Here is a 23,742-nt window from a genome sequence, read left to right on the forward strand (position 1 = left end):
TCAGTAGTCACGAAGTGTACTGACTATATTTTTACACCTTGTGATATTCTCTGGAGCTTCAACATATTGACCCGTCACTACATGTCATCTGTCATGCACTGAGCGCCATACAGTTCTGATCTCAAAGGCTGAGGAAGGAAGTCAAACTCCTAACTGCTCAAACTTATCAAACACTTGCACAGAGCTCCATCTTACTTATCAGGCTGAGAAAGTTAGATGCTTTTGCAATCTTTATTAACACATATATTGCATTTGAGCACTTCCCAGGAACAATGATTAATCTATTAAAACCAAATTCAGAGTTTGCTTTACTGGTCCGAGATTCTCACGCAATGGGTACCAGATATATCATCTTTTTCTGCTCAGGAGTGAAATAAAATGACCCCGGCTAGTGTGCTGCACAAAGCTCATCTTCGTTCGCTGAGCGAGCACCAGGTGTTTCACCTGCATTTCTGTCCTCAGCGAGGATGCTGAAGATTGTCGTGTCTCCAGACCCAGACCTGAACCAAGGCTCAGACCAAGTGCTGAGCTCTTCTAACAGCCAAGTAATCAAACAATGGTGGAAAGCAAAACAGCTAAACTCTTAACTATTTAACAAGGGGTTTTTTGTCCCACTCTGTAGGAAGGGCTTTCTGCCCCACTGCCTTATATTAAAGAAAATGAAGAAGAGGATGGCCGTAAAAATCTGCATTGCTCTCCATCATGACAGGAAGGAAAGTCATACAAGTTTGTAATACAAATATTTTAACTGCCGTTCCATTGTTAATGGAAAAATCATTTGTTATCTGAAGGGTTTTTAATGTATGGATTGAGGTGATTTCACCTCTGAAATGTCTTGAACTGTAAGCTTTCAGCACATACATAAAGATTGAAGCAAGAGAAATTCTAAGTATGATTAAAAATAGGGAATAATGATTGCACACATTATAAATAAACTGTTATTACTGTATAAGTAATCTGATTACATTACTTACATAGTAATAAAAATGTATTTATAATCCAATTATAAACCTGCAGATAAAAACACGTCTCTTCCCAACACATCAAAAACCTGGAGGGGGGCCAGGAACAGGGCATCCATCTTTTTCAGTCATCAGGCCCCTGCGCTGCCGCGGTGAGAGGCGCGACACTGTCAGCATGCTGGCCACCACGGCCTGTGTTGCTCTGCTGACATTCCCAGCGGCTTCCCAGAGGTGCTGCTGGGCTAGGGAGGGCTCGGCGGGCAGCCGCCGGGGACAGCCCCAGGACAGCAGGCTCCCGCCGGGAGGCCTCCACCATGGCTGCTCACCTCTGCCTGCCACTGGAGGCCTCTGGCCACAGGCCACCCTTCCCACAGCCACCCACCCTGCCAAAGCCCTCTAACTACTTCTTGGCAAGCCCACCAGGGCCCATACAACACACACGGGCTAAACATTAGCCAGAATAAAGATAAAAATCATACTGGATGCAAAATCCTCCGGTGCCCCAGCAGGCCTCATGCTTCAGAGGCTTATGAAACAACTTCTAAGCAGCTGATAAAATTGGCCAGGATGAGACAGGCAATCCCAAACATCCACAAACCATAATCTTCCAAAATACCTGGCTCAGTGAGGGGAACCACAGGGCCATTCATTCCCCGTTGTCACAAGAGGCCTCAGCCCAGACACTCATGCAAGTTCAGGAGACTTTGCCGCCAGGGTCACTTACACCTTAGGAGACTTTGTTGATCACACCAGGAGAATGGGAAGCCTAAGGCGATACAACTCCATAAACGTTTAATGTTTCCAGATAACACAGACCAGGTAAAGCAGTATTAAAAGCAGATGGGTACTACACTACAATTCATTTTGTCAATGAGATTTAAATACACAACTCCGCACAGACTGTGTTTTTAACCAGCACACGCCTCACCTCCAAGGATATGTTCTCAAACAGATGGTGTCACCCCAGGACCTGCAGGATCCACACTAAGTATAGAAACGTAGATATTTCAAGTAAAATACATATATTTATTTCAACCTACAGTGAGGAAAAATGTTTAATACCATTTATTCCATAAATAGTTACAATGTTCTAAAACTCTGATGCTTTATTTTATACACTACAGCAAGTCTTTCAGAGGAAAGATGTACTTGGATGATTTCTAAGACTGATTTTTATTTGGTCCAATCACTTGTAGTACTTCATTACCTCAAATGAAAGTTAAAAACACTTCCAGTGTTAATGACACAGCTTCTTGAAAATACTTAGAAGCTATTACATAGACCACACACAATTGGACATTTTGTTTTGGTTTTAAAAAAAAAAAAAATAATCTAACAGCACACACTTTCTAAGTCAGTTTGGTGAAGAAGTATCCCCTCTTGTTTGCTTTGAATATGCTACCTACCATTTTCATTGGATACCCCTCTGTTTCTGCACTGGAAGGGACAGCAAATAATTTTGTCTTTCCTCAGGCCTCTCATTCTTCCCCTATGTTGCCTCTTTTTAAAGCTGAAAAATCCTTCTTTTTCTATTGAGCTGTTCCTTACTGTTTCACACCTTTGAAAACCTCTACTGCCCTTCTCTGCACCTTTCTCATTTTATTACATCCTTTTTAAAACAGGAGACCACAACTACATAATACAGGAGCACTATGGCTTATGCAGTAGACTGCAGTGGCATAATGACCCATATATTATGCATAATAGCATAATGACTGTTTTGGGCACAAAATGAGACTCTACAAATGCACTTTCCAAAAACCCTTGGGTGCTACATCCTCCACAGATGTCTATGGGAACGGATTACTGTTCTGAAGAATCTGGTCCGGATGATGATGAGATACTAAAGTAGATGAAACAGTAGTTTGATTCATGACTGCAATTCCTGTGATAAACATGACACAAAAACATTAATAGTTCTTAACTTCCAAAAATTCTCTGAGGGAAAAGTCAGTTAAAATACAACTCTAAAAATGTAGAGACTAACGTCTCTGTACCCACAACTGTTTTCCACACAGAGTCACTCTGAAATCCAGCCAGTGTTAGGCAAACTGCACTCCATTTCTTCAGTGACATGTAACCTTCCTAATTAAGGAATTCAAAGTGAAATATTGGTATAATGCAAGAATCAATAAGTTTTAGAACAAATTCTACCATCAGCAACATTAATTTACAACATCAACTTAAAATCAGGTGACTCCTTATGAAGCTGCAGTTGGTTTCCTTCCTTAAGGCAGCTGACAAACAATGAAAAGTAAACCTGACATGAAATGTTTCAGCTGTACATCATGATAGGTCTTTGCTGTCTAAAAGGATGCATTCACTCACCACAGCTGTCTGCCAAAATGAAATGCATCATTGAAGGCAGCCCAAATTTGTGTGGGAGATGTGTCAAAATCACATAAACACCTACTTCCACTAGTATGAATTAACAGCTGTGATCATCTCAGCAGAGGCAAATGAGTGAATGCTCAGGGAAATTCAACTGTCACCTCTATACGCGGCCCATTTGATGTCATGGCTGAATCATATTGATGCCTTGCCTCACCATAACCTTTGAAGTACACCAATGAATGGTCCAAAACTTTATTTCAGAGGATGTCAATTCGGCATCTTAAAGTAAAACATGAGCGTCATCTCGTGAGAAGGAAGGATATTTATGAAAAGAAGAAAAAAACCTTAAAATTAAAATCCTAGAGCACAAGTCAGTATTTATTAGATAGCCTAAAACAATCCAATGGCAAATAAACCAAATACTATGAAAGCATTGCAGCAGAGTATAATTTAGCATTATCTGGACTCTCAGCCTGCTGAGCAATTTGCTACAGTACAATCAGGGTTTTAAATGGAGTATGTGGGCGCCAGTGAGAAGTCTGCATTACTGAACCATACTATGTGCTGAGTCTTAAGATACTAATATCACATTTTTCTCCAATTCAATTAAGAAAATTATTCTTAAGTTACTGTAATATACATGACTGTTTCAAACAGCTCATTATAACCAACGTGAAGGCAGGCTCAGCAAAGAATGCAACATAATTGTTAAAAGATCTGGTCCTCAGCCTTCAGCAGGTAAAGTCCACACACAGGAGATCATACAAGACCACACATGAAAGCTGCCTTTTCAACAGAGAGCACCACGGAGCCCAAGATGCAGAGCAAGCTTAGCGCCTCCACGTAGCCTCCAGTGCACTGTCTCAGATCCCATAATAATTATATCCTTCAGCAGTGCAAAAATCAACCGCCATACTGGCAAAAAGCTTTATTGTTATTGTATATTGGCAGGTCCTGCAATACAGATTACAAAAACAAGGGGTGCTGATGAAGCCCAGGAGAGAGGCAGGGGGGCAGAAGGAGATGCCACACATGAGAGAACTCCACTTAAATAACCACCTGGGGGACTCTACCACCATTGCCTTGTCATGCACAACTATCTTGCCACCAGATGTTTTCACTCTCTTGCTATGCAATCACCTCAGGAAAAGAACTACAGAATATTCTACCAAAATAATAATTCCTACTATAAAAGTACAACGTGCTTTGAGTTCTGCCACATTATTCCAAGTGTCCATAGACGACGAACTGTGTTAAGGATCATTTTAAAGTAGTTTAAAGAACTCATCCCAGTCTTTAAGCTACTAACATCCAGCAGAACGACTTCAGAACAACGCTGCACGTATATTGGTAACCTCATGAAAAGCAAATTTCCTGAACCATTGTTAAAAACACCTGTAAAACGTATTCCCCATCTCTGAAAGAAGGGCTGCATAAATGGTTACCGTTAGTTTCATGCTCATATTTTCATCTGTCTTAAAGTTGTAAATAATACACACGTCGGTGCCAGAAATGTTCTACCCCAGAGGGGACCCGAGAACCACTAACGCAGGAAGTCCTCACGCAGTGCTCTGCTGGTCTTCCCGACTTAGTGAAGAGGGCTGGATCCTGCCTATTCTATTCATAAAATTAATCCTATTGAAATCATAAGGTGCTCATACACATTGAAAAAAATAATTAAATATTTACTATTTTTGCAACAGTGTATGCTAGCAGGACACAATTTAACTTGGTTTTATAAATACATCCCTATCATCTTAAATTTAATATCATCAACAAGATTAAGTTAAAAAAGGCACGCCAAAAATCATAGCAAGATACTGGCTATTTGCACAAATCTACATAAAAATCAACAGTCACTCTTGCCATGGCTAAAAAAATTTCTGCATGAGCAGTAACCTATTACTGGTTTTGGCACTGATGCATACATAAAGGAAAACATAGCAACACAATGTAGGGACAGTGAAAGCATTTGCCTGCCTGCAAGCTGTAGGCAAATATTTTTTTAAACCTATTATACAAAAGAACACATACAAAAGCAATACAAACAGCTGCTGTAACATACTTTCAGACCTCTGAACAGGCATCAGCTTACTAAATTGCCTAACAGAACACCACTTCAACATAAACGATTCCTTAGGTTGTTTTTTTTTTTAAATAACATATTGAAGGCAAACATTGGAGCTAAGCTGCAAGAATGTCTAGGAAGCCTAGACTTTGTCTAGGAAGCCTAGATTTTGTCTAGGAAGCCTAGATTTACGTCTGATTTTGTTTAAAATTATTTTGTTCCACACACTATTCATCTGAAAATGATGAAATCTAAATAAAATACAATATGAACGTGGACCAGTTAATATCTTCTAAAAGGTGTAATAGCTTGGTGAGACAACAAAACAGGTGGAGATTAGAAAGAATAACAATCAATATATATGCAATTTGTAACTGGGAATTTACAACAACAACAGATACCCCTCTGCCTCTCTATGGAAATGGTTCTCAGCACAGAAGTAATAAGGGTGATTTTCAGACAAGTGAGCATGATAATACCACAAGGCTGACTCTTTCCTTTAAGTCAGATGAGCAGAAGAGCAGCACAGAGTCCCTAGAGCAAGAGACAAACTTGTTTGATTTGTTGAAAGAAGAGAATATAGCGTGAACAACTAGACAGAAGAATTACTCAGTAACACTCTTTTGAATGGATCAGAATACATGCCGTTATGTGAAACAACGGCAGGAGAGTAAATATGCAAAACAATTAGAATAGACCCTTGCAACTAGTTTTGTGGCTATATTATTCAGGAAATATTTGCATTAAGACCCTGTTTGCTTTTTTCAGAAACTACCATTTCTCCATTTGTGACAATAATATGCCATTTTTCAATGTGTGGATTTTTAAAAAAAAAAAAAGACTAGAAGTCAGTATACAGTAGGGATCTGAAATATAGAGCCTAATTATTTAACTTTCGCACTGCTCATTCATTTCTAAATTAAACCACGAGAGCAGCTACATGGGTATTTTCTATGCCAAGGACTGGAAACTCACAAGTTTGTGACTCATTGTTCCCTGGCTGAGAACGGCTGTGCCACACACAACTGACCAAACTGACTGATCCTCTGAACGTGACTCATGGGTCTACCAAAACCTGTGTTGAGATCTGCTGCCAGCCAGAGGCCACCCCATCGGGAGGGGACCATCTCCATACATGTACTTGGCAACCTCTCCCACAGTCGCTCTGCTCAACCCTTCCCACCTGCTTCAATAGTCTCCTCAGGGCAGAAAGGGGCAGCATTCTAACTTGTGGAGACAGAAGTTATCCAAACATCTGCTAAAGCCTGTTAAATGTATACACTGCCAGCAATAAGTAATGCAAACTCAACTTCGTAGAAGTCTGTTCTCTGTAATTCACAGAGAAATTTACTCTAAGGAAGGCAGGGGGACTAACAAACTGTTCACCTTCTATATTAGTTTGTACTATGTTCACCCTATCCACTTATGACAGCAACATCACAGATAAGAGATGCAACTTCTCTACACGGAATTTATTTTTTTAAGTAAAAAACAAGCAAAAACGTCAACTGGATATCAGGGGTAAGATCACAGAATCATTAAGGTTGGAAAGGACCCTTAAGATCATTGAGTCCAACCATTAACCCAGCACTGCCAAGTCCACCACTAAACCATGTCCCTCAGCTCCACAGCTACCCGTCTTTTAAATACCTCCAGGGATGGGGACTCAACCACTTCCCTGGGCAGCCTCTTCCAGGGCCTGACTACCCTTTCAGGGAAGAAGTCTTTCCTAATATCCAACCTAAACTTCCACTGGCACAGCTTGAGGCCGTTCCCTCTCGTCCTATCGCTTGTTACTAGGGAAAAGAGACAGACCCCCACCTCACTACAACCTCCTTGCAGGTAGCTGGAGAGAGCAATAAGGTCTCCCCTCAGCCTCCTCTTCTCCAGGCTAAACAACCCCAGCTCCCTCAGCCACTCCTCATAAGACTTGTGCTCTAGACCCTTCACCAACTTCGTTGCCCTCCTCTGGACACGCTCCAGCCCCTCGATGTCCTTCTTGTAGTGAGGGGCCCAAAACTGAACACAGGACTCGAGGTGCGGCCACACCAGTGCTGAGTACAGGGGGACGATCACCTCCCTGGTCCTGCTGGCCACACTGTTCCTGATACAAGCCCGGATGCCATTGGCCCTCTTGGCCACCTGAGCACACTGCTGGCTCATGTTCAGGCAGCTGTCAACCAACACCCCCAGGTCCTTTTCAGCCAGGCAGCTCTCCAGCCACTCCTCCCCATGCCTGTAGCATTGCATGGGGTTGTTGTGACCCAAGTGCAGGACCCAGCACTGAGCCCTGCTGAACCTCATACAGTTGGCCCCGGCCCAATGATCCAGCCTGTCCAGGTCCCTCTGCAGGGCCTTCCTACCCTCCAGCAGATCAACACTTCCACCCAACTTGGTGTCGTCTGCAAACTTACTGAGGGTGCACTCAATCCCCTCGTCCAGATCATCAATGAAGATATTGAACAGGACCGGCCCCAACGCTGAGCCCTGGGGAACACCACTCATGACCAGCCGCCAACTGGATTTGACTCCATTCACCACCACTCTCTGGGCTCGGCCGTCCAGCCAGTTTTTAACGCAGCGCAGAGTGCACTTATCCAAGCCATGAGCGGCCAGCTTCTCCAGGAGAATGCTGTGGGAGACAGTGTCAAAGGCCTTACTAAAGTCCAAGTAGACAACATCCACAGCCTTCCCCTCATCCACTAAGTGGGTCACCTTGTCATAGAAGGAGACCAGGTTAAAGAAGCAGGACCTCCCCTTCATAAACCCATGCTGACTGAGCCTGATCCCCCGGTTGTCCCACACGTGCCGCATAATGGCACTCAAGATGATCTGCTCCACGACCTTTCCCGGCACCAAGGTCAGGCCGAGGTCAGGCAGATTTATCAGTCTATGTAAGCAATAAACAATAAATGTAACAATAGATGATTTTACTTCATTTTTGTAAATCAGTAGATTTACCCAGCAGGAAGTAGTTTCAACCTCAACAGATTTTAAACTTTTAAAACCTTTGAGATATGTTCACATTTTTGGGGGAGATCAATTAGCATGATTGCTACTGAAAAGTAGATGGAAAATAATAGATTTGAGGTCAATCCTGTAATGTCATCAGAGAGCTAGAGTAGAAAATAAGTCTTAGATCCTCTGGTTCAAATGAATCCCCTTTTTAACACCAGTATGCCTTGCCACTGGAGGGTATTTCTGAGTTGTTTTGGTTTTTTTTGACAGCTGCCAAGAACTTGTAAAAAATAAGTTGTCCTACCTCCACTTCTGTCAAAGCAAGTCAAGTTACTGTCCAGTCTGTCTGCTAAATGCGATAATTTCTTGAATGCCATAGAGGACACTGAGAACATGCACAGGAAATCCAAGGACCTCCTAACACAACAACATGGAAATCACTTCTTTTTGTCAGCCACTACTGTTTTGAAAACTTTAAGTTTGGTGATTAAAAAATTCATACCCATTTCAAAGCCAGCTGAGGGAGGGGAAACATCTGCCATTCATTGATTTGTTCCTTCTAATTCTTGGAAGACTTCTACCTCCAGAGAAGGTTTTAATCATCTTAAGGCAACCAGCAACGTGTTATCATTAGTACCAAGGGAGAAGACATAACCAAAATAATTTTTCTAATGTTGACAGAAAAACCCACAAAGTATTTGGTCATCATGCATCCTTCCAGTGAACCTGTAGCCACTCAATCTCTAGCTTACTTTCCCGTTGGGACATTAACAAACTTTCAATCAATAATATTTAAAAAAAAAATCTCAGGTGCAGACTAGGGTACAGCATTATTTCACAAAATGCAGAAATACCTTCACAATGTCATAGCCCACACCTAACATGTTTGTTTACAGGAAAAGGGAATCATACTGAAAATGAGAAAACTCCACAGAAGCAAGCATCAGGAATTCAGTGAAGCAGGCCAAAGCTCTAGGTGATACAGGAGGGGCAGCATGCCCATAACAGAAGGAAAACAGCACAGTCGTTCCTGTCCTGCACAGATGGAGACTTGTAAGACTAAGCACATCAGTAAGTGAATACAGAGACATGATAATGGTTGGAAAATAGTATGACTAAATTAAAGAGTACAACAAATTTTTAAAGGATTTTCCCCAGTTAAAAATCACTCTCACAACTACAAGAAGTGAATAAAGTTGAAGGAAGCATAAGAGTGGGCCAACCTTTACAATGGAAAACTTTAATGATGGAAAGCATCAACGCAACTAGAAAACTAAGCAAAAGCCACCTCCTTCCCAGCAGCATATTTCAGTTCTGAAGGGGCACATGAGGAAAATGATTCTGAGGTTATGAAGGATCCAATACTGACATAAAAAAATCACTGACCTGGATTAAGTTCTCATCAGTATCTCATCATGAAACAAATAGTTCAAAGCTGCTCTAGTACTTCAAATGATATGAAACCATAAAATCATCCAGCATAGTAGGATGAATGTCACAGTAATTATTTTTCAAATACATGTTCTCCATTAAACCAGGAACTGCATGACAAAATTTTAATTTAGTCCCATGAGAATGTTTAAAAAAAAAAAATAACTCTCAAATGGTAATATTGAACTACTTCACCCTCACTAGGGGAGAAATGATGTGAAAAAAATTGAGACAAAAGGTGCTTGTTTACAGGACAGTTACTGACCATTTATGCCTTGACCCTGCTGAGCTTTCAATTACAGCACATCCACAGACTTTGGTGAAGTAACCGGCTGGGCATCACCTCCTTCCCTGCCTGCGATGCCTATGAATTATACCAGGCCTATAAAGACTGCGTTTGTCCACAGAAAGCAAGCAAGCAAAACTGCAGAAACCTGAAGAAACAGACTGCAGTCTGAATAAAATAAAAAAGTTTCTAAGTCATCTCTGATAAAGTTAGTCTTAAATTTCCATCTAACCTGATTTATAGTTGCCATTAACTATCAAGGTGATCCCTCAGGGACACCATCATGTTGCAAATGCTGTTATCTCACAATACAGATACTTAGTTGTAGTGGTTGTTTCACTTTGAGTATAAATACTTCTGTCACCTCCAGCATGGGAAGCAGAAATAAAATTATCATGCCTATCACCCCCTGAAGAGTGCGTGGAGCTCACTGGAAAAAGAGAAAGAAACCATGGAGATTGATGCCCAACACAAGGGAGCTGGGGGATGAGCATGCTGGCTAGCAGGGCTCGCTATTTCTGCCTTGAAAACAGCATAGATAATTAAGCTGAAAAGTGGTTAAAAAATAACTACCATTCCCATCCCCATCTGCTACGTCAGGACTCAACCCCAGAAAAAAACTGCTCAAGCACTGCCACGGTGGCACAAACCTCCAGAGGCTGATGGGAAGGGCAGGATGCTGCCTTTGAAAAGAACAAGTTTCGAGCATCAGTGACTGACCGACCCCGCAGACTCCCAGCACTAGCTTTCATCCTCATCGCTCCCTGCTAGAGTAGTCTGCCCCATCACCTGTAGCAAGCAGCAAAACAATTTTGGGGACACACTCACATGTGTTGGAAACCTCTGACTGCAACAGGAAGGAGGCAGAAATTTTTAAAATAACGGGTAAAAGCAAAGCAATCACGATTTACAAAAAGTAGTCACTGAAAAGCAGCTTAAAACAGCGCAACATGCAATGGCTGTTCAAGTGCTGTCTGGTTCCTTGAAACCCCTGTGTTCGCCGGTCCTAAAAGCATAACTTCCACTCGAACCCTCCTGCCCAGCACTCTCACCTACGCGGGAAGCAGTTTCCGGAGGAGACGCACTCTCATCCATGTAGGAAACAGATTTCAGAGGATCTGCAGAGGGATGAGGCCAACAGGAACAGTGAAGACAACAGGGCAGGGAAAACAGCTGAAAGGAAGAAAGAGCATCAGGAAAGAAGTGAAAGAGGAAACAGATGCACTGGAGGGAGAAGAGAATACGGGGGGGGTGGGGCGGGGGGGAAGGCAAATGGAGAAGGTGAAAGTAATGTAGTCCAGATTGAGAGGAGAGAGCACAAGCACAGAACAAGCTGCAGAACTGAGATGAGTCAAAATGAGGGAGAAGTAGAGACAAGAAGGAAAGAAAGAAGAAAAAAAAAAAAAAAAAGCCCAGACCTGTCAGAGCAATACCTCTTGCTAATCAGAGAGCAGTCTGGGTTTCTGAGCAATAGGTAGAGAGATCAAGCCACCTGAGTCAAGGTAGAAAAATGTGAGAAACAGGGAGAATAGAAAAGAGGTTGTCACTAGCAGAGCTGACAGGAAAATGAAATATCCTACAGAAATCCTAACATTTCAAAATCTGCTGCTCTTTCAAATCAAGACAAAAGGCATTTTAAGTTCATTAAACTTTAACATGACTTTACTGAAACACTGGATTTTGAGGTCAAACTGTAATGATACTCAGCAAAAAACAGGAAAAGCTAAATACTACTACATTTCTTTTCCAAATAGTTTAAAGAACCTCCCCCAAGAACGGCATTCCTGCAAAACCTTTTGAGGACTAATTTTCCTGTAGAACTGCTCCACCACACATTTTACAAACAACAGTACATGAAATCACTGTTCCTCACCGGAATGAAAAAGATGCATCACCCAGGAGTCTAATTTCCAAACATAAACGGTTTTGCAAAATATATTTGTGGTCCTGCATGTTGAGCCACAAATTTTGAAAACGCTTTTTAAGACTTAAGAGAGCCATTCCCCACACCTGCCCTCCCATAGCACGGAAATGGCAATGAGTTCTGAGCCAGAAAGACCAAGTCCTTAATTAATATGACAACCACCATCAGTAGACCTACGCAGAGAAACCCCACCAAAACATCAGTTCTGCCCCAAAGGAGAACATCTCAGCCTTTGTTCAGTGCTGATCAGAAGCCACATGAATTCACAGCCACTGTTACACTACTGATGGAAGAAGGATCTACTCCTCAGGCCTATTCCTAGTGAGGTATGCTAAAAGATAATGCTACAAAACACACTCCCTCTTGTTTCAGGGAGTTTGTTTAATTAGCAGTTGTTTTCTTATGTTTCTCCCATCGGCCATGGCAAACAACTTACAATTTCTTAAAAAAAAAAAAAACACAAACAAACAAACACAAAAAAAACAAAACACCTCCAAGAATACTATGTCATTATAACTGGGAATCCCACACACAACTGCAAGAGAAATTTTTTTTAATTTCATAATAGGTATTTTTAACACTAAAGAGTAATTCCCATTACCTTTATTATTGCTAGAGCTTTGTGCTCTTGAAATAACATCATGCGCTATGGGGCTTACAAGCTACAAAAACCTAAATTCTCAGAAAAGAGAATGCAGATAGTTTAAATTAAGCACATTCCCTAGGGGTCCACGAATCTGAGCAATTATAGCTGGGAAGACACACAAATTTGAAATACGCTCGTCTCCTGCTCAGGAGCTTCTCATGAAGAGCAGCTCCCCTGTTCCCAGCATAGCTCAGCCGTTCCTACATCTGCACCCTCTTCCATCACCATGTCTGTATTCGCGTGCAAATCGCACAGGTCCCAGTCAGCAAAGGCTTTCATCTCAGCTAATCAATTTACCAGGGTCTTCCACAGGAAGGAAAATCTATAGGACTCTGATACAACTATAGAGGCATTCCAACAGGATTACTGGAGTCATTTCCATAAGGCTTCGTAAAACCTGCAACAGCACAGAGACAGTAGCTACAAGCATTTTCTAAGGCACAGTCCTTCTAACCAACAAAATCGCTCAAAGGCACCACTGAGAACAACAAATGTGGAGTTAAACGTCAACTTTTACAAAGATTTCCATCTGTTCAGCATACTTTACAGTGAAATCAGTGGCCTCAGCACAATCCACAGAGAAGATGCATCACCATATTCAGTGCTGCCAGCCACAACTGCAAACTGAATGAACACAGACCCTGAATAACTTTCTCATGACTCCTTGTAGTGATTCACATCACGGCACAGCAGTGGGTAAATTCACACTGCCCTCTTTGTGATGGATAAAAAGAAGATCAGGACATAACAGGGACAGGCAGAACTCAAAACAAAATAGCTCAGGTGAACCCCATCTAGGACTCCCATGAAACCTCAATATGTTTACACACCTGTTAAAGACCACTTAAGGTTTTAACATATTCTCCACTTTTAAAAATACCCTAGGAACTCCCTAAAAGGAAACAGCCCTGAGAGGACACACACACCCCCCCCAAACAAGCCCTCAGAGTAAGGCCCAAAAACTATTACTTCATACCAAGCATCCCAAAACCTAAGCGAGAGCCAGAAAAAAATAAGAGAAAAGGAAGGTGAGAAATCAAAGCTCAGCAGGAATTTTCAACAATATTTAAAAATAAGCAATTGCCAATTCAGAGAAGCATGTGATGCAACCTGAAATCCTGTGTCACTTTGCACACACACATGGAGGGTAAACCACTAAGAGAAAGTGAAACTTAAATGTTTCCTCATGCAACTTGGTGCAATTTCGCAAAATTGGTACTGCTCTGAAATGTAAAACTTGAGCCGCAAAGCAGCATGAAGAGGTTTTCAAAATATCTGCCTAAATACAAGTTAGGTTTCTAAAGCTTGGCAGAAATCCCTTTTCAACCAACCAGACATCAACTGACCGCGAGCCCAGAGGCAGCAGCCTGCAAGGGCACTTCAGAGAGTCTCAGTCTTTCTATTTTAAGAGTAAAAGGAGCCAAAGGCAACAGCAACAGTTGAACATTCTTTCTGGTGTTTCCTACTTTCTGCTTATTCTCCAGGAAAAATACATTCAAAGCCTGATCTAAATCCTACAGAGATAAGTGGGATTAATGAGTGTTTACCCTGAGTTACAGTTCACATGGTAGGACTATATCATCACCATACCTCCATCCAGAGACACCTAAAATCTGACAGGTATATTAGAGCAGTGAAGGTGTGGTCCTCCATCTATCTTTAACCATCTCTATACTGGAATCAGACCTATATGCTCACAGATCCTGAGGAATTCAGAAGGAAAAATAACATGGCCGTCATGGCCTTATACCAGCTGATATAAGGCATCACTGCTACACAGAGTAGTAGTTGGTCAGAATTTGAAGTCTATCACTGGAGCATGTAGGTATAATTTAAATCTTGACTGCCAACACGCACACAAAACACAAGGAATTACACAGGCTACGAGGATGCTGTCATTATTACAGTACTAATTTAGAGTGTGGGCAGACAAAACAATGCATTGTTTTTAGCATCAGATTTCCTACACAATAGTGAAGTGAGGCTGCTTTGACAGTCAAAGTTTTCAAGGGTCAAGCTCTAGTCATTCTGCTTTAGTTGACTGTAAGGCTTCTTTCCATGTTGAAGCAATGTGAATGTAGGAACAAGCAATGGTACAAAGTATCCTAAGTATAGATACAGTACATACCCTTATATAACTCAGCAACAAATAGGTAAATTTGATGGTATCAAGGATTAAAGGGCGTATCTAAGGATTTTGAAAATACAAATCATCTTGTCCTGCTAAGCTTTACCAATTAAAAATATGCTTTAAAAAATGCTTTATGTTTTGGGTTTTTTCAGAAAACATTTGATTATAGCAACAACGTAAAATACACATTTTGTTTGCTTCTGCAAGGCAATCATACTATATTCTCTATATGATTTCAAATAGCTTTCAAGTGATTTTTAGAGGGATAAAAATAGCGAAAAATAGGTAATGACAAATTAATTGAATCCCTACTACCCAATTATAAAGTTCTGACTGAAAGTAAAGGCAATTTACAGGCCCAAAAGATTTCAGGTTGTAATACAAGACAGCTGAACTTAATTTTCCCAATTACATTAGTTCATACCTGTAGGTCTGCAAGTGTTTTAAATACTACCTGCATGGCTTTTCTAGAAATTGCTACAATACCACTATATTACACAAGTTGTGACTAAGGTTTCATGTTCTGAATATACAAAGAATCGAGTGACCTATTAATAGTCCCTTCAGTGTTTCATGTTACCAAGACATTCACATTGTCATTTAATACAGGATGAAAGAAACGGTCATTGACTGATATTTTTCTAAAAGATATGTTGTCACTTGACTATGTGTTGAACTGGAGCCGATAGCATTCACTGCGCTTTAACTCTTTCTCTTAAATATAAAAATTCAAAACCTTACTGTAAAGATGTCAGTTCAGATCATATTTTATATACCACAAGTTTTAGCAAACATCTGGTATGTCACAGTGCCTGAAGTCTTAAACTTGGCTTGTCAAAGCAACATACTAGGAAAGAAAAGGTAGCTCCAGATGATGCTGAGTAAACTGGAAAGTGCAGGAAAAAAAATAGCCGATTTGACAAAGTATACATCAATTCATACTTCTCTTTCAAACAGAATTTTTGAAATACTGAAATAACACGGTGTAAGGTAGTACAAAACATCGCTATGGGGTATTATGGAATAATATGGAAGTACTGCAATGCTGTTTGGGCACAATAAAAAGGAGAATAAAAATCAAAGATTTTTGATGGGTCTTTTTGTTTGGTTTGGTTTTTAAAGAACTACAGGTACAATTTTAGCATTCAGGGGAACAAGTTCAAAAATCTGACGCTTCTGTATCAAGTAAAACTTAAAGAAGATAAAACTGTCAGTGACCTAATCAAACAATACATCTTTCTCTATACTCGGAGATGCCCATGCAATGCAGGGCACGGGCCAGGACCTCCCTGCCTGCAACAGGCAGTGAGGCAGCCAGGTCTGGACGTGAGCTCCCTTCTCCCCCAGCACACGGCAGGCATAGAGAGGGGAGCACACTCCAGAAGGCTTCCTCTGCAGCCACGGGCACTTGTCCTATCCCCATCTGGGTCAGCTGCCAGTCGGGGAGCCAACATCACTTCAGCAGAAAATGGTCTCTTTCCCTGACTGCCTCTATTTTACCAATATCAAACCGTGTTCTGAAAGTCTTTCCTGACCACCCTTCTCACCAGCCTGCTAGCTGTTAACCCTCATTCCCAAAGCCCACACCAGCCAAGCCCAGGCTCAGCTCTACCAGGGCCAAGAGCTGCAGGTCCCCACTGGCACAGCCACAATGGACGCACCACCACGCTCCTCTCGGTGTCCTCCCCCTCACTCTTTGCCCACCAGCAGCTGCCTTACCTTGCAGCCCTTTCCCTCCTTACCCTCTGTATTTCCTTATTTACACCTACGATTTAATCTTTACACTCTTTTGACCTTCAAAGGGGGGGGGGGAATGTGGGCAAGAAAGCCAAGATTCTCTCTCTCACCAGTGCACACGTTGTACTAACCCATCCTGATACGCGGTGCTGCAGCCCGGTTAATAACCTCCTGGACCTCACAGTCCTAAGGCAGTATGTTATAACTGAGACTGCACACCATCATTAAATGATAATGCTATTATCATTAAAGAATAGCACAGCATAACCAAGATTGGTTTTCTGTGTTTATCTTGGGATAAATCTTAAATGATTTTTCCTGTCCTCTCTCAAAATCCCTAAGTGTCTTGCTTTCTGAAACCCCCTTCAATCCAGCTAACCAACTTTTCCTGACCATTCTCTCAAGTTCATATTTGTTCTTGTGATGGTTTCCTCCTACTTCTTATATATTCTTCTTATATATCCTTCTCTCTCCCCTTGAGGCCTTTTGATTTATTAGTTTCTTTTCATAAGCAGTCCTTCAACTTGCCACTATCACAGGTGTCCCACCTTTGTCAGACAAGGCTCAGAAAATAACTTGGCTTCTCCCACACGACACAGCAGTATGCTGTACACAGACATTAACTTAAATTGCCCACTGCTGGCACACACTATAGCCTCTGTGAGAAACCAGTACAAATACATTTCCTGTGTTAATGCATTAGACAGCTTCCAGCACACTAAAATTTTGTGCAGGAGGGGACATCTGAGACAATTCTTTGTGAGATGCATATGCTGCATTTAACAACTATGTGACAAATACAGCATGTAAAATAAGCTTTACGATACAGTACAATTGCAGCTTTCCCGTCCCCCCCAACAAAAAAGAATCAATGTGAATCAAAAAAAAAAAAATCATCACATCAGTTTTCAAATATTATCTTCTCCATCTTCTTAAGGTAAGAAGAATTACCTAGAAAAACTGGGTCGCTACTTTTTTGTCAGTTGCTTTTCCTAGCACAAAGCATAGAGGTCATCCTTCCAACAAATATTTGTTCAAAATATTTTACCAAGTCCAACATGTATAAGGTATGCACACATAACATATATATGGATACATATTTCTTTTATGGATAATACATCGTATGGATATATCTTATGGCCAATGCAGCTTTCATTTAGATGAATCATGGAAATAAAGTTAAATGCGGTAAAGACGTTTAGTCGATCAAAGTACCAGCAAGTAAGCAAAGAGATTGAAAAAAACAGAAAAGTTAAAAAATATTTTTAAAACAATTACATTGAATATACACAGTTTTAAATAATTCAAAAAGATGTTGTGTTTTTTTTTTTTTAACACATCTCTTCTTTCTACACACTTATAAAAATTGAACCGGTTCCTAAACTCTTCTTCAAGCCCAAAAACTTTTGCAGTTTCAGAAAAACTGTATTAATCTAAATGTATCTTTGTGGTGCTTCCTTAATTCAAAAACCTAGCACCTAATGTAACAAAAGCAAACACAGAATAACAGTTATTTTGCACACCAGTTCTCTCCAAGATCTCTCTGCCCAAGGAAGACAGATTACCGGTATCCCATGACTCCTGGGAAGGGCCACAAGCACCACTCGGAATCCCTTTTATTTTGTCATTTAGCTCATCTGGTCCCTCCTGAGATCCCAGACCTACATCACACCCACATGCACAGAGGTCAGCACGTCCACTCACATCCCACTCCTTCTCTTTTAGACAACATGCAGAGTCAAGAGACAATCCTGATTTTCTCCTTTGCAGAGCTATGTGGCACACGAAGTTTGATACCCTGACAGTTGGCATGCTCTCCCAGGCTAAAATTTGGAAGGAGAAAAAAAAAAAAAAAATCAAGTGGCATGGCTGCAGGGAGGCACGCATGGGGCAAAGCACGAGGGAGCATACCCACCTGCGGGAAGCTTGCAGAGGTGGGATACAGGCTCATCGAGTTAGGGGCAGGAGATCATGGGTATCATTTGTGGGGCATGGGGAAGCTCCAAGCCAAGGGCAGGATCAGAGAAAAGTGAGAGGTATGTCTCTCAGCACACCCACATCCTGAGGCTACCTGATACCACCGTAACCAAGAAAAAGAAACTGCTCAAAGCTCAGTTGCCACGCCAAAATATAACATGGATGACAAAGACTGTGAACTTCCTTTGGACTGCGTGGTCACACCAAAAAAAGTAACTCCCTAAAATTAGAAAACATTTGAACTTTTACTACAAAGTGAGGGATATTTTGTTTATTTTTATTAGAACAATAGGAAATAGTTATTTTTAATACTTAATCTATGTCAACATCTCCTTTAGTAAGGCGTATTGCATTAAGTGCAGTTTTCCTGTTTAGCAATCTCTCACAAGTTAACTAAATGCCTTGCAAAAACCATTTCAAAACTAGTTTGCAAAGTATTAAGGATAAAAGATAAGCATTAACCAGATGACATCTTCTGCAAATCCATCGTAATCCGTTGGTTTAGGTTTTATATTTCTGGTGATAAATTATTTAAGTTCTTGTATGATTATGATTAAACATTAGGATTAGTACTCTCTGTTATGGATCACTTCTATTTTTATTATCTTCACCAGTCTATGTTAGCCAGGAGGCAGCATCTGAGGAAAGTGAGTTGCTACAGTGAAGAGCTCCCACAGAAAAGACAGATGCTGAGCTGCAGTGCTCCATCCTCCAGCTCGCCGTCACCCGGCACCGATGCTGCGCTTCAGGGGAAACCCTGCAACGCACCAGCACGCCAGTCACATCTCTGCGATTCATTTAGCACATTCCCTCTTCCAGCTCCACTCCCAGTAGCTGCAAGGTTTAGCGCTTCTTCACACGGTGCCTGCAACAAGACCACTTTCACAACACCAACTCTCAAGTCTGAACCAGGCAGCCTCCCCTACAGCTAGAGGCCAAAAGACATTATTTGATCCATCTTCCAAATTACCTTTCCTGATGGCACATGCACTAGTTGAAAATAACAACTAATGTTGCTAGCTCGTAGGAGTTCAAACAGCAAAGCGTTTTTGGGCCTCGACACACGAGCTCCTAATAGCGCCAACACTCTCCTGTTCTCTTCAGTCACAGTGAAAAAAACCTCGAGATCAATGTCCCTGAACGCGAGAGTTTCCAATCTCATACAAAGCCCACGTGTAATTTTTCACAGGGGACCTAGCACTGAGACACGCCAGCTTCTCAGACAGGAGCTAAGCAGCGTTCAGCTGGCAACCCAGAGGTGGAAGATCATTGGCGAAGCGGCAACACTGCTCGTCCTTTATATATGCGAGGTTTATACTTTCACATCTGAGGCTTACTTTCTGGAAAGCCTAACTGACTGAATCAGCTTCTGTTCTTCAAAGGACAACTTCCACTAACCAAATATAAATATTTTCATAAACATACAGAAATGCAGATGGAAACAGCCAGTATTCAAATAGCTTCTAAACCCCATGTTTTGCAATCTAGAAAAACTGAGACATTTCTCTTACACAGGCACTGTTATCTCCAAAAAGGCAGGGGGGCTGAACCCGTGGATTTCAAATGCGTAAGACAGCCCACCCACAAGAACAGCTGTGACACAAGGTGTGTGGCTGGTGGTGGGACAAAGGCATGTGGTTCCCTGCGCTAGCCATCCCATAAAAGAGAACATAGCTGCTGCCATTTGGTCAAGCACGTGTTTGTGTTGCAATGCTGAGCACCGCCAGTCTCAGTTTCTATTCCTGCCCCGAGAGCCAGCAGCAGTTGGGTGCTTAGAAAGCAAAGCAGCAGTGCTCCTCTTTGACCGAACAAGGCTCCAACAAAAAGCAGCATCCCAAGCAGCAGCAGCAGCCACAATCCCGCTACACTTCTGATGTAGCTTTTAAGGGGTCACCACCGAGGTCTACCGAGCAGAGCTGATGAGCGCCACTGACGTCTGATCTGCCACATTCATTCTGAAAAAATAAATACGCAACGAAATGGAAGAGACGTGACTCTCCTATGTCAGAGGCCTGCCATCTCCTCCCAGCTATGCCTGAGGCACCATCTCTCACTTTCCTGTTCTTTGGCACTGCTGCATTTATACGTAGCCCCCAAGACATGAAAACTTGGTGCATAGAGAAAGGCCTGACAAACGTCAACAGCAGTAAGATACAAGGCTAAAATCACGCAGTCTGCCTTCCACGAGGCCCATGCGTTAAGCCTTCATCCACCCTTCTCATTCTCTGTTTTTATTGCTCAAAAACTGCGCAGTAAGAATCCCCTGAGCCATTCTAAGATTTTGCGGCAGAAAACAACATCAGATCAGGGAGTACGGGAGCTGCCGCTCCATTCTAGAAGATGACAGATAAGGGCCACACGAGGTTCAAAGGGTTCAGCTAAGTGGTACAGACGCAGCAGCACGTTCAGGCAGACCGCGCAGTCAGCGGCCAAGACGATTTCCATCCTAATGCCAACTCTGCTCTGGCACCCCGTGCCTCCAATGTCTATAAATCACTACCCTACAAGGAACGGGAGAGTTAGCTAGCGTTTCTACAAGACCCTGAGATCCTGTGATGCAGCGAATGTATTAGTTTACTGACAAGTATTATTCTGATAAAACTCACAATTTAGGGCTCAACTCTGCAGACTCCAAGTAGGTCTCACCAAATTAATAATCCTCAAGCCTCCAAGACATCAGCGTAAGTTATTGCTAAGTGCTCTTTACAGTCTTAGCAACAAACTACAAGCAACTTGCAGAATTTCAGCCTACTACATTTTTAACAACGATTTCTGAAATTTTCAGAGTGATCCTTTCCAGCAGAAAGTATCTCCTCCAAGAGGCTTTTCGTTAAACCCCACAGAACCTCACTAACATGGCCAAATCTTATCTCGCAGAAAGCAAAGGTAACGTTCCCCGTAAATTTAATGCTGCGTAGAGTTATCCATTTTAGGTTTTGATCCAGCAACAGTTCCCCTTATTTCAAGGGTGAAATCAGCTTAGGGCAGAAACGCACCCCCGGAGAGAGCGGTCTGCAGCACCGTGGCGCAGAGGTTCCTCAGGCATACAGCAGACACACAGACAAGGGGGCAATTGTCACAGCTGTGAAACAATTCCAGGGGCTGCATTATACACCTATAAAGCTCAAGTTCAAAATATGCATTAGAACTAATCCAAGATCTACAATTATAATCCATAGCTCAACCACACTTAGAGAAAGAAATATTAATCTTAATCCCAAACCTGCTCTAAGAAAGAAGACAGCAGAGCATTTTGATACTTATTTTTAGTAGACAGAAAGAGATCACCATGGTTTTAATTCATCAAAAATAAAATTAACTAATATTGGTCCAGACAAGCAACATTAATCTCTAGTTGGAGTTGATTCAATGAGTTAGCTATCAAGAAAATACTGTGTCATATCATAAGGACACCTTTCCAGTTCATTAAAAATAACGAGAATCTGTTTCCATACTTTTTATCCATTGTAAGCAGGGCAAGAAACCATTTCCAACAGTTCATATGCAAAGTATTTACAGCTCTGCAAGCTAAACTGAAAAAGGGTCAGTTTGGAAGCAATCTAACTATAATGAAAATACACACCCGGGCTCCGGTACAGTTTAGCAAGTCCTGAAACTCTCACCGCGTTTGAACGATGCAGAGAGAACTTATCTGGATTTCTTCCATTCGGAGGAGCCTACCCTCTGCATCTCTCCATCGCTCAGATAAAGCATTGCCTCCGCACAGGCGATTCAAGCAGGCGCTTGAGCTCTCGAGTACGCAGCGATAGCCTTTGTGCTACTCACATCTAGTACAAGGCTATGGGAGTTTTCATTCTGACTAGCCAAAATACACCTGATACTTTTTCCCCCTTTTTGCACTGTAGGCTTACAGAAAGCGCCCCCTCAGTAGTAAAACATAGCTGCTAAAAAAAGGAATTAAAAAGGAAGAAAATAACTGGCTTTGTGAGTAAACACAAAGAACGCTCCTCGCAAAGTATAATTCACTACTGCTGCTTTCTGCCAGTGTCCTAAACACCAGTGGCAATTTTTATTCCTATAAATCTCAAACAGAACCAGAACGCTGCAACGTTCCCATGTACCGGTTTCTCAATGTTTTAAAACACATGAAAGGCTCAGAAGTGTAGTTTCCTTTCAGAAAACATCTGCTTGGCGGCCGCCGCCTCGGCGGAGGCATAGGTGCGCGCGAGGCTGCGACAGGAAGTCGCGTACGCGCAGAGCCTCTTCTCACCCAATTATTAATATCACCTCATCTCGAGATCCGAAACCAGCTTGATGAGGCACAGCAGCAAAACATCGGTCCCAACTAAAAAAATGCATTTAAAGGCGGATGAATTTGGAATTACACTTCGTTACTATTTAACCAAAATATCAATTTAAAAAGCTAAATATAAAAGGGTCTGAAGAAAACAAAAAAAAAAAAACTAAAACACAGGCAACCAGCTAGCAAGAACACGACTTCTCATCGCTGATGGCTCCTTAACACTCAGCTTCACAGGCGGCAAAAGCAGGGGCGAGGGCCAGCTGACACGCGTGCCCACCGCCCCCCTCCCCGCGGGCCGCCCCGCTCCCCTCCAGCCCCTGCCCGCGCCTTCGCCGGCCGAGGCGGGCTCCGCTCCCGCCCTCCCAGCTCCCACAGCCCCGTCCCCGCTCCTTCCCTCCGTCCTCGCTTCCCAAGCCCCCGGTCCCGTCGCTCTCCCTCCCCTCAACGCACCTAGCTAAATCCAGAAAAGCTAGAAGCAAGCGGTCAACCGGTATTGCAAACCGCTTATGTTAAATAGGAGCGTACACAGAAACGCGAAATTGCTGGCTCCGGGACCCCTGCAGGGAACTTCTCCTCAGCGCAGCCGCCCCGACGGGACGGGCCCGTGCGGCTCCCGGCCGGGGGCTCCGCAGGCTCCCGCCCAAGCCGCCTCCCGCCGCAGCCAACGAGCCCTCAAGGAGGTTTTGGGAGCCGCCAGCCCGGAGCTTCGGTCGCGCCCTCTCCCGCCGGCCGGGAAGCAGCCCGGCGGGGGCTGCCCCGGGCCAGACCCGCCGCCGCTCAAGCCCCAGCTCGGCGCCCTGCAGGAGCGGGCCGGCCCTCCGCAGCGGCGGCGGGGTCCTGCGCCGGGCGCGGAGGCTCCGGGCTGGGGACGGGCAGCAGCCGCGGGCGCACCCAACTTCCCGTACCCCGCGGCTCCCCCGCCGCGCCCGCGGGGCCGCGCCGCGCCGCCAGCAGCCGCGGACAAAGGCGGCGGGGGCCGCGGAGCGGCGCGGGCGGAGAGGGGCGCGGGCGGCTCCGCGGTCGC

The 23,742-nt window shown here is 43.0% G+C and overlaps 1 protein-coding gene across 5 annotated transcripts in view; it reads right to left on the minus strand.

Annotated features, from left to right (window-relative positions):
- The window catches only part of VAV3 (vav guanine nucleotide exchange factor 3), a 179,692-nt gene that overhangs the window by 155,438 nt on the left and 512 nt on the right, over positions 1–23,742 (minus strand). The window lies entirely within an intron of this gene.

The sequence above is a fragment of the Nipponia nippon genome, unplaced genomic scaffold (genome assembly GCF_047370975.1).
Source record: "Nipponia nippon isolate SJK-2023a ecotype South Korea unplaced genomic scaffold, ASM4737097v1 scaffold_5, whole genome shotgun sequence".
NCBI lineage: Eukaryota > Metazoa > Chordata > Aves > Pelecaniformes > Threskiornithidae > Nipponia > Nipponia nippon.